Source organism: Bos grunniens, chromosome 1, assembly GCF_055505025.1.
Source record: "Bos grunniens cultivar Pamir isolate PY7600 chromosome 1, Bosgru_T2T1.0, whole genome shotgun sequence".
Lineage (NCBI taxonomy): Eukaryota > Metazoa > Chordata > Mammalia > Artiodactyla > Bovidae > Bos > Bos grunniens.
In genome coordinates, this window is record NC_141165.1 from 135,820,612 (window position 1) to 135,830,999 (window position 10,388).

Consider the following 10,388-nt stretch of genomic DNA (forward strand, 5'->3'; position numbering starts at 1 on the left):
GAAAATGGTACAAGTTAGAGCACATGCTATGGTATCAAAATCAGAAAGGAAAGGAGACGTGGGCTTCATGGAACAGATCTTGGACAAGAAAAACATTTAAATGACAAAGTCAACTCACGCGAATTTGGAAGTAGGTAAAAATGTCACCTAATTGTCTTCAGTCCTTTCCGAGTGGTTTTCTTCCTTCTAAAGCTTTGTTATAGTGAAAAGTGCACAGGACTGGAGATCAAGCAGACATTGCTTTGAATCCTGGCATTTCATTTACTAGAGGTCTAACTTTGGCTATGTTCTTTATTCTAGAAGACCCTCAGCTTCCTCACCTGTAAAAGGGAGATTGAAATATCTATGTCACAGGAATATGCAGAAAGAATCATAGCATGAAGCCATCAGCTTTCGGTAGACATTTAATATTAATAACTTGCTGCAAGCAGCTTTCATGTACAGGGTCTGCCTAGTTCTAGGCAGGTCTAGATAGGGTCTGCCTAGTTCTAGGCCCTCAACAAACTGAGGTCTGCAAGCTGTCAGTGGACTTTTTGATTTAACAACAGAATTGAGGTAGTATTTTGCTTAGGTATAATAGTTTAATAAAAGACATTTATGACACAGTTTTCTCATTAATTTAAAAAATTTGAGTAGGTTGAATCACAATGAAATACAATTTCACACCCACTACCATAGCTACAAGCAAAACAATGGAAAACAAATGTTAGCTATAGTGTAGAGAAAGTGGAGAATCCCATGGACAGCAGAGCCTGGTGAGCTACACTCCATAGGCCACAAAGAGTCAGACACGACTGAGTGACTAACACACACACACACACACACACACACACAGAAACTGTAACCCTTGTACATTGAAGGTAGATTATATTGTTTTTTAATTTTAAAAATTAGTAGGTTACCCATTTACATGGTTCAAATATAAAAGCAGTAAACACTGATAATTCTTACTCCTTTCCCTGATCTCGTCCGTCTTGTTCTTTTCCACAGGTAACCACTGTTATTAATTTCTTAAGTATCCTATCAGTATGGGCTTCTCTGGTGGCTCAGTGGTAAAGAATCCACCTGCAATGAGAAAGATGCAGGTTCAATCTCTGGGTTGGAAAGATCCCCTGGAAAGGGGAATGGCAACTCTCTCCAGTATTCTTGCCTGGAGAATTCCATGGACAGAGGAGCCTGGCAGGCTTTAGTCCATGGGTTCACAAAGACTTGGACACAACTGAGTGACTGAACAAACAGACACATGCGTGCATTCTATCAGTATATCTCCACAAATGCCAAGCAAGAATACAGTTTTCTTATTCCCTCTTCCCACATACATGTATATTACTATATATGCACTGTTCTGTGTCATTTATCCATTTAAAGATACAAACTAGTGATATTGACATGCCAGCATATAATGAGCTGCCCCATTCTTTTATACTCCTGTGTAATATTCTATCATGTTAATATGCCATAGTTAATTCAACCAGTTGCTTCTTGACAGAACTTGAGTTGTTTTGAACTTGTGATATTTAGAGTTTTTCAATATATAACTTTATATATTTTTCATTCACATGTGCAATTTTTACTATACAATCAGTTCCCAAGGTTGGGATTGCTAAAACCAAAGGATGATTGCACTTACAAGTTTGATCATTGTTGTTGTTTAGTGCCTAAGTCATGTCCAACTGTTTTAAGACCCCATGGATTGTAGCCCACCAGGCTCTTCTGTCCATGGGATTTCCCAGGCAAGAATACTGGAGTGACTTGCCATCTCCTTCTCCAGAGGATCGAATTTGTTTTTTTTTTTTTTTTTCATTTTTAATACATTTCATTTTAATACATTTCTGACCCAGGGATCGAACCTACATCCTCTGCACTGGCAGGCAGATTCTTTACTACTGAGCCACCTAATTCTTCTCTGCCAGGATGGTACCCACAAACAAAGCTATGAGGATTCCTGTTTGTTCAGAGTCACCAAAAATATGTGTTAAATTTTGGTTTTGCTAATCTCATTAGTAAGAAAATAGTATCTGAGTATATATATATTTTTAAATTTACATTACCCTTATAAGAACAGTTTGGCATCTTTTTATATCTTTAGAGGTCATTTATATTTCTTTTTCTATTGATCAAATAGTTTTCAGAATACAAAGGAATGAAAGACTAATTGCAGTTTTTCAGACAGGGGCAAGTATAAGGTCTGTCTAATTCTATCCACATTCCCCTGATACGCATACCTGCTTTCAGATATGCTGGGGGTGGGCGGAAAGAACATTGTTTTTGGCTGGAGGGAGATGAGGTCTGGGGGAGAAGACAGTCTGCCCTCTAAGTGCACTGGGTCACAATTAGTATGAAAAGTGAGCTTTGAGTCAATAAGTCTAATAAAACCACTTTGTCTAATGTCCTACCAACCTTTTCATGCAATTTCCAAAGAGCTGCCTGTGAAAATCTCCTCAAGAAAGATGATCACCTGAGCTTGCAGATTTCCTACTATATAGCTCCACAGTTTCTTGGGAGAAACCACAAAGCCATTCAATCATTCCCTTTGAGATGAGAATAAATAACAACAATGCCACATAAATAGCATCAGTTGGCTGTGGGGGCAAGCTGTCATTTCCAGGAGAGGGATGTGGTTTTATATCCAAGGGTGTACAGCATATAATCATATTAAAAAATCCCAAAGATAGCATAAATTCAAATGGGTCCGTTTTGTCATTAAGCAGCCTGCAGGTGTTCCATTTAGATCAGATGCTACATTTACGAGCCAGAAGGAAAGAAGTGGGTTTTTGCTTAATTCACTGAATCTCAGAAGAAACTGATTTTTTTTTCCCCCATACAAACTGGAATTTGCCTTAGACAAGCTTGACATGTTGCCAGCCTGTGGTCTAACTTTGTCTGAAACTGTCACCCTACTCTTCCAAAGTTGCCGGGATCAGAGGCCAGAAGGAAAAATAATGGGTCTTTTCTAAGGCTCCTGGATGATATCTTCCCCACAGTCTGTCCTGATGTGTCACTGAAAGTGTCCATGGGACTAAAGTCAGAGAAGAAAACAAATAAACAAACAAACAAGCAAAAAAAAGGCTCGGTTGAGTCCAGAAGTGGCTTTCGGTAAGACAAAATAACCAAGGGACATGATGGGTTCAGGACATCTGTAACCCACCTGGGCTGGATCAGCATTTCTAAGTTTTTAACCAAGAAATATTGATTTATGTTTATTATGCTTTATGGCACTTTAGAGCAATTTATAACACTTACATTAAGCAATGGATGGACTGGGAGAAAAGCCAACATGGGCATGAAAAAAGATGAAGTGCTGTCAGGAATAGCAACTTTCAAGTATCAGGTGCAATTTCTTGCTTTTGCATCTTATCTGAACTATTTAACATGAAGCAAGAAAATGATTATTGATTTTTAGGTTACACAAACAAAAAAAAAAAATGAAAGAAGTTGAATAAACCTAAAGGAATTCTTAAAATACATAGCATACATACATACATACATATATCCTGAACTATTACAAGTAAAAAAACAAAAATAAAGCCCTTCTCTATACTTTTATTTTAAAAACACACTTAAGTAATGCCATTATGTAAAATAAAGAAAACAAACAGTACCTATAAAATATGAGTATTTTAAATATGAGTTATTTTAATAAAATGCAAACAATGCAGTGAAATACTATGGATATTTGCCAAAATAGTTTCTTTTCTTTTCTAATGAATTTTGATGAACCAGGAAAGACTTCAGAGACCAAAGACACTTTTCCTGTATGTGTCCCACAGGAGCAGTTCCAAGATTTAGCATCAGATAAACAAATGAAAGTATGCAAAGTAGTCTCAAGGGACCATAGTAGTGGGTATTGAAAAATAGAGTTTTACAGATGTAGAAGTTGTTCTTTCTTTTCATGATTATCGATTAGAATTATCAACGGTTATTTTAAGGAAACACTTTCAGGGCTAGAAAGTTGCCAAAAACATTTAATCTAATTAATTACTGTTATCATTAGCAATTTTAAGTAGTGAAACATTTGTTTGGGTATATTACACATCTTAAAAATACACCCCTGGTTCAAAGAAGATCCCAGGCTAAGTAAGAATAAAATAGAAGTTGGGAGTGAGGTGGGTCACAGTGAACTCTGGGGGGATGGATACAATTTTCAATAATTTTAACTTGGAATTTTTCCTTTAGGACAACCTCTATCATTCTGCAAAGTCTTAGAGGCATCACAGAATTGAGTTTTGAGTTTGCAAAGGCTCAAGTAAAGTGATTTGATGATATAAGGAGATGCAGTTCTAAGAAAATGAGGAAAACATCAGATAGAAAGTTTGGGTTGGGTGGATGAGAGATGGAATAAAGAATAGTTGATAAAATTGATACTAGGAGCACAAAGTAGCCATGATTTTAGGAGACAAAGTGATACTAGCATGGAACACTGAAGACAAGATTAGACATGACTTCGCTACTTATGAAAAAAACAAATGTTTAGAAGGGAGAAAGCTGAGTATAAGGATAAAGGAAAAAATGTGAAAGAGTAGGCCTTAATAGAAATTTGTTGAGTTTGATTTTGTGAAAAGCGGGTACTTAACAGGGAAATAAGTGTGCCAAAGAAGGAATGTGTGTATGTTAGCTGCTCAATCGTGTCTGTGTCTTTGTGACCCCATAGACTGCATGTAGCCCACCAGGCTCCTCTATCCATGGAATTCTCCACCAAGAACACTGGAGTGGGCTGCCGTCTCTTTCTCCAAAGGAGAAATATGTTTCCCAGTTATCTAACATTCTGACCTTTCTCATTCCAATAACAATGCCAAATTCCACTTACCGGTTTGTACTGTAGAATTTAGGCAGGCAGTCAGGGCCTTCAAAGTGTGGTCCTAATATAAAGCTCCAGTGACATTTTCCCAAAGTCCCCATCGTTCCGGTCAATCTATTGCATGGGTCCTCAAAACACACAGAGGGCCCCCACGTATGGTGGAGCATATTCACTGATTATTAATAGATTCTTGGGTACTTCATTCAATTGTCATTCCTCCCATTCCTTCCTATTCCTCCCTTAGTCTCTGGAACCCCAGCACTTCATCACACATGGATTCTCTAGGGTCCTGCTGTCTTTAAGCAGCCCTCTTGGGTAAGATTCTTTCAGAATGGCTCAAGGCCAGCTGCCTGTGCCCCATGGGGAAATGGAGCCTGTTGAGGAAAGTCCCAGTTCCCTCCCAGCACTCCCTTTGCTCTGCCACACAGTTGGTAACTTTAGTTCGTTCTGTTGCCTTTAAATTTCTTAAGGTTGTATCTGTCCTCATTCCTCATTCCTATGCTCTCTCCAGTTCCCAGAATACAAATCAAGCTGTCCACTCAAAACTCAGACTTGGCTTGAGAAGGTGGAGCAGAACACTCTGATTACCCCTTCTTCTTCAACCATTCTCTTTTCCTGGCTGCTATGACAATTCCCTCGGCTGGTAGAATCAGTTTCACAATCTTAGCGTGTTCTTTGCCAGGTGAGGGGGAGGTCTGTCCCCTCACCTCACTTGGGCATATTTACTTTCAGCTTTTGGTGCTTCAGACAAAGCTGAGTTTAATGTTGTCTTACACTTAAATATTTAAGTGTATTTAATGTCTTGTTCTTATATAATATTAGAGACAGAATGTCTCTTTGCTATTCTCTCATATATTTTTTCTGAGGAATTTCTTATCATGTCAGTCATACCTCCTTGAATTAAACATACTTACTGGTGTTGATACTGAATATTCATTGGAAAGACTGATGCTGATGCTGAAGCTCCAATACTCTGGCCACCTGATGTAAAGAGCCGACTCATTGGAAAAGATCCTGATGCTGGAAAAGATTGAGGGCAGAAGGAGAAGGGGATGACAGAGGATGAGATGGTTGGATGGTATCATCTACTCAATGGACATCAGTTTGAGCAAGCCCTGGGAGATAATGAAGGATAGGGAAGTCTGGCAAATACTTCATTTTCAGTGTTAACTTCTAGGATAGTTTCAGAATTCAGTGCTGTAAAATGATGACTGGATAGTCAATAGGAAGAAAATGGCAGAAATTACTTCATTAACTGAACCTAGGGATAAATGGTGACCAAGAATCATATCATCAAGATACATTTGAAAGCAGAAATTAGACAAAAGACATAGTGATTTTTTGTGTGAGTGTGTTTGTATGTATGTATCAATGGCTTGCTTAATTCAGGGTTGATAAATGAGGACATGATTGTGAATGTAGAGACAAGAGCTGTAATGGGATATCTGAATGAAGGCTCCAAAAATATTAAGTGAGTTTGGCTTACAGCACTGTGTGCTTGAGTTGGGGATGGGGAGTATTGGTAGGATACAAAGTTTTAAAAATTAAGATATTTATACTGCAATGTCTCTTTAGGCAGTCAATGTATAATCATCCTATTCTAACAATAAAACAGGAGCTTAAAGGAGATAATCTGGCCATGATTGTGGCGTGGGGGTGAAAGTTGGTGCCTTGTGTAGCTAAAACTTGCAGAGAAATATACCTGCTGAAACCCCAAGAGTTTAGCAAGAGCTTGAGGTTAAAAAAACATTAAAGAGGTTCCAATAAAGTGCTAAAATAGGAAGAGCCCTTAAAGCCAGGATTTGGAAATTGAAAGTACTGGACAATTCAAGAGCTGAGTGTAGCAGGTCAAGTAGGAAAGCCTGAAGTGAAAGTGAAAGTGAAGTCACTCAGTCATGTCCAACTCTTTGCAACCCCATGGACTGTAGCCTACCAGGCTCCTCAGTCCATGGACTTTTCCAGGCAAGAGTACTGGAGTGGGTTGCCATTTCCTTCTCCAGGGGATCTTCCCAACCCGGGGATCAAACCCGGATCTCCTGCACTTCAGGCAGACACTTTACCATCTGAGCCACCAGGGAAGCCTGAAGGTGATAAGCAAATATCTGAGATGAGTCTGGTAGTCATAGTAGGATTCTACGATCTCTGAACCATGCAGAGTGAGCTGATCAGTTTCATTTAAAGAGCTTAATGATAAGTTGCTTTTTACTGAGTCATTTTCATTCAGTATAGCTAGAAGTTGTAGGGACAGAAAATTTCTGGAATTGGAATAATGCCATTGTCCTAAATAATCTACCTTGATAGACCTGATATTTTCTGAGTTAGATGCTTCTAATTTATCTGATGGAGAAGTGATGGATCAAGTTAATCAAAGCACTGACTTGATCCCTTGAAACCTGAGTTTCTAGATCTGTTTTAAATCTTCCAAGATGTTTCAGTCTTGGTGACCAAAGGAGGTCTTGATCACGGAAAGCTTTGCTCTAGGATTAGGTGATTAACTTTGGTCAGTGTTGCTTCCTTAAGACATCAATCATGGGAAGGAATTTCCTACCTTCTTCAAAGTCAGAATCCTTGGTGTCTACTTAGGCAGGATAGAATAGACCAGGACCATAGGAAATGTTAACCCAGATTTGAAATGTCAGCACATTACAGGTGTGTCTAGAACCAGGCAAACTGTTTCCTTTCTCAGAGAGGTCATTTCTACCATAAATTAAAAAAAAAAAAAAAAAAGGAAAATAAGTCATTGGTAATCAGCAGTGGACCTCATAAATTACTGCATACTCTAATCGTCTTCAGGGACATTCCACCACTCTTGGCCTTATATCATATTATCATGTTGGCCAGACAAAACATGGCCTAGAAACTCCATTAGGGTTCTTGAGCACACATTTTTTAAGGCTGGTCCTGGGATAGTGCTCTTGCTTAGACCCAAGGTTCTTGTAAGACTAGATTCATTAAACAGATCAGGATCTTGTCTAGACAAATGATGATGAGTCCTTGCTTGAAGGCACCTTGCTGGAGGAAGGACACCAGTCTAATGGCATTCAGCATTGCTAAGGGATGTCTGGGTGTCTGCCTTTCATCCAGTGTCCTTCCAGACCCAGACAAGGTTGTAGGTGCCCCGAATATCCAATAATCCATGCACCAGAGAAGCAGGAAGAGGCCATAGTACCTGGATGATGTGTCTAATTTGGCTTGATCCAAGGAATTGGAGAAGGTAAAAGAGGAGGCAAAGTTCTTAATGATTTCTGCCAATTTACCGAAAACCAGGTGTGGAGAAATCATAGCCAGTATCATGTGACAGCATGAGACTGAAGCAGGGTCCAAGGATGGGTCATCTGAGTGTGCAACCTAGGCTCGGGTCACAGAAGAACGATGGCTGCCCTGAAGTGGGACTGCTGCATAGCAGCCAGATAAATGGATGATGACAGGAGATGAGAAATGACTTTCGGGCAACCAGAGAGAAGGCATTTGACAGGTAGAAGAGCATCCCAACTGGGCTCTGATAGCAGGGATCTGGGAGGTGACTGTAGCTGCCAAGTAAACTGAAAGTGAGAGAGCATTCAGACCCCGCATGAACCCCAGAGAACAGAATGGAACTGCGGAGCCAACTCCAGGGTTGATACTCCAAGGGGTCACGGCAACTAGAGAGCATTCTTTTACCGTCAGAAATGATCTGAGTTCTTTCCTTTTCCCATGTATAATCTTCCCATGCTATCAGCAAGAGGAAAGTGGTTCTTCTTTTAAACAATAACAATTGTGCTTAACTTCAGCTAGTTAGTTACCTGTCTTATTGGAACGCTTACTTTATAAACAGGATTCCCTCTCCTCCTCCCCAATAGTACTGGTTGCTTCTTTTTGTTTTCATTTTGTACCCAGAGACTCATTTTAGGCAAGGTCTCACTGTGTATCAAAGAATGCCAATTTCTGACTTCTTTGCCAAAAAAAATTCTTGCCAAATGGAGATCAGTTTTGAAAAACCAAAGATAAATGTACACATCTTAAAGATTTAATTGTATTATTTCCCTCTTTATACTTTGATTACTTTGACAGATGGGACCTTCACAATATACTCATTGTTCAGCTGGAAACCCCATGAAGCTGTAACCTGAATCCTTTGTCCTGAGGCCACTCGAAGGCGGCTCCATCCAAGGGTGTCTGTGGACCCCAGCAGAGAGAGGGGGAAAGAGTCATTAAGGCCCTTGAAATTGCTTTTAGTGCACTGGAAAGTGGTCGGGCCATTTCAGGCCATTGCAGTGTGGCAGAATGCCCAACTGCCTACGTCAAGCAGTGTTTATAAATTAGAAATTACCAGCCATTTGGTTCCTTGCTGATCATTTCGAGTCCTGGAAGACTGGGCCGACGTGCCTGGGGCAGTCTTGTTACTGGACCAAACAAAGCGTAGCTCTTGGTTAATCAGTCATGATTTGTCTATCTGGTGGTATGATTGGAAAAGACTTGAAAGTGCATGTCTCTTCAATTGCAGTGCTATGTGGCTAATTATTCCAACTAAAAGCAATCATGAAAAGAGTTATTTGAAAGTTCCATTGCCAAGCACAGAAATTGATCATAAAATTCGGAGACAGAGATAGTCCCATGTGATTGTCTTCAGATATATCTTACTCACATGATCAAAAAAGATTTGCTGAGTACCTACTGTGTGTCAGACATGAAGCACCTCCCCCACTTGCCATTTTTTCTAATTGAGTCATTACTAAGTACTTGAAACTATTTTAAGCCTTTTATGTATATGAACAGATTCAATCTTTAAAACAACCCTGGGAGAAAGATAGGCTTAATGATCCTCTTTTACAGTCGAAAAAACAAGCTCAGATGGTTATGCAAGCTATCCGGGGGGTGGGGCCCACAGCCAGCAAACTGTGGAGCTGTGACATGAATACAGCAGAGATCAATCATCTTTGGTTTTTCTAGATGTCTTGACTACGTGCCCACTGGTGGTGAAACTGGGGGCTAGTCACAATGGCAGCCTCTGGATTTTCTTAGAGTTTCTGGTACACTCCTGTGATCAGTCCAGACAATCCTTACGAGGCCTGCCTTTTCCTCTCCAGGGAGGCTGGAGCAACTGGAAACCAGCAGCCACCCATCCCCAGCTCAGGCCTGTAACCCTTGAATGTGATCCATGCCCACATGGTTAGATGTGGTTAGATGTCCCTGAAGTCAGGCCACCTTCCTCAGTCTCCCCCTCACTCCTTGTCATCTTGAAAACCAGTCCTGCCATGACTTTCCCGTTCACTTCCTAGCCCAGTAGCAGACCACTGCTAACCGCTTTGGTGTTATTGGAGACGGGAAGAATAGAGTGAGAGGAAGAGAAAATATTTTGACCAAAGGCCAAATGGCCAGAAAGAAACAACAAAATAGACTTCAATTAAATGTGGCAGCTTGAACACATACACTTATCTCCCAAAAGCCCCCGAATGACAAGATCCAAGAGAAGAGCAGATAAAAAAGCAGATGAGTCATGGGCAAGTGGTAACTCAAGGCAATTTGACCTTTCTGGAAATTTACATGCCTGATGGACAGAAGCCAAGGGCAATCACAGAACCCTAAAGATTCAGGAACTAGAGGCATCAGG

General features: G+C 40.1%; 1 non-coding gene across 1 annotated transcript; it reads right to left on the reverse strand.

The window, feature by feature from the left end:
• Window positions 1-6,804: 6,804 nt before the first annotated feature.
• TRNAF-GAA (transfer RNA phenylalanine (anticodon GAA)) lies at window positions 6,805-6,876 on the reverse strand. The gene has a single exon. It is a non-coding gene; the product is annotated as a tRNA-Phe (tRNA).
• Between the last annotated feature and the right edge of the window lie 3,512 nt (window positions 6,877-10,388).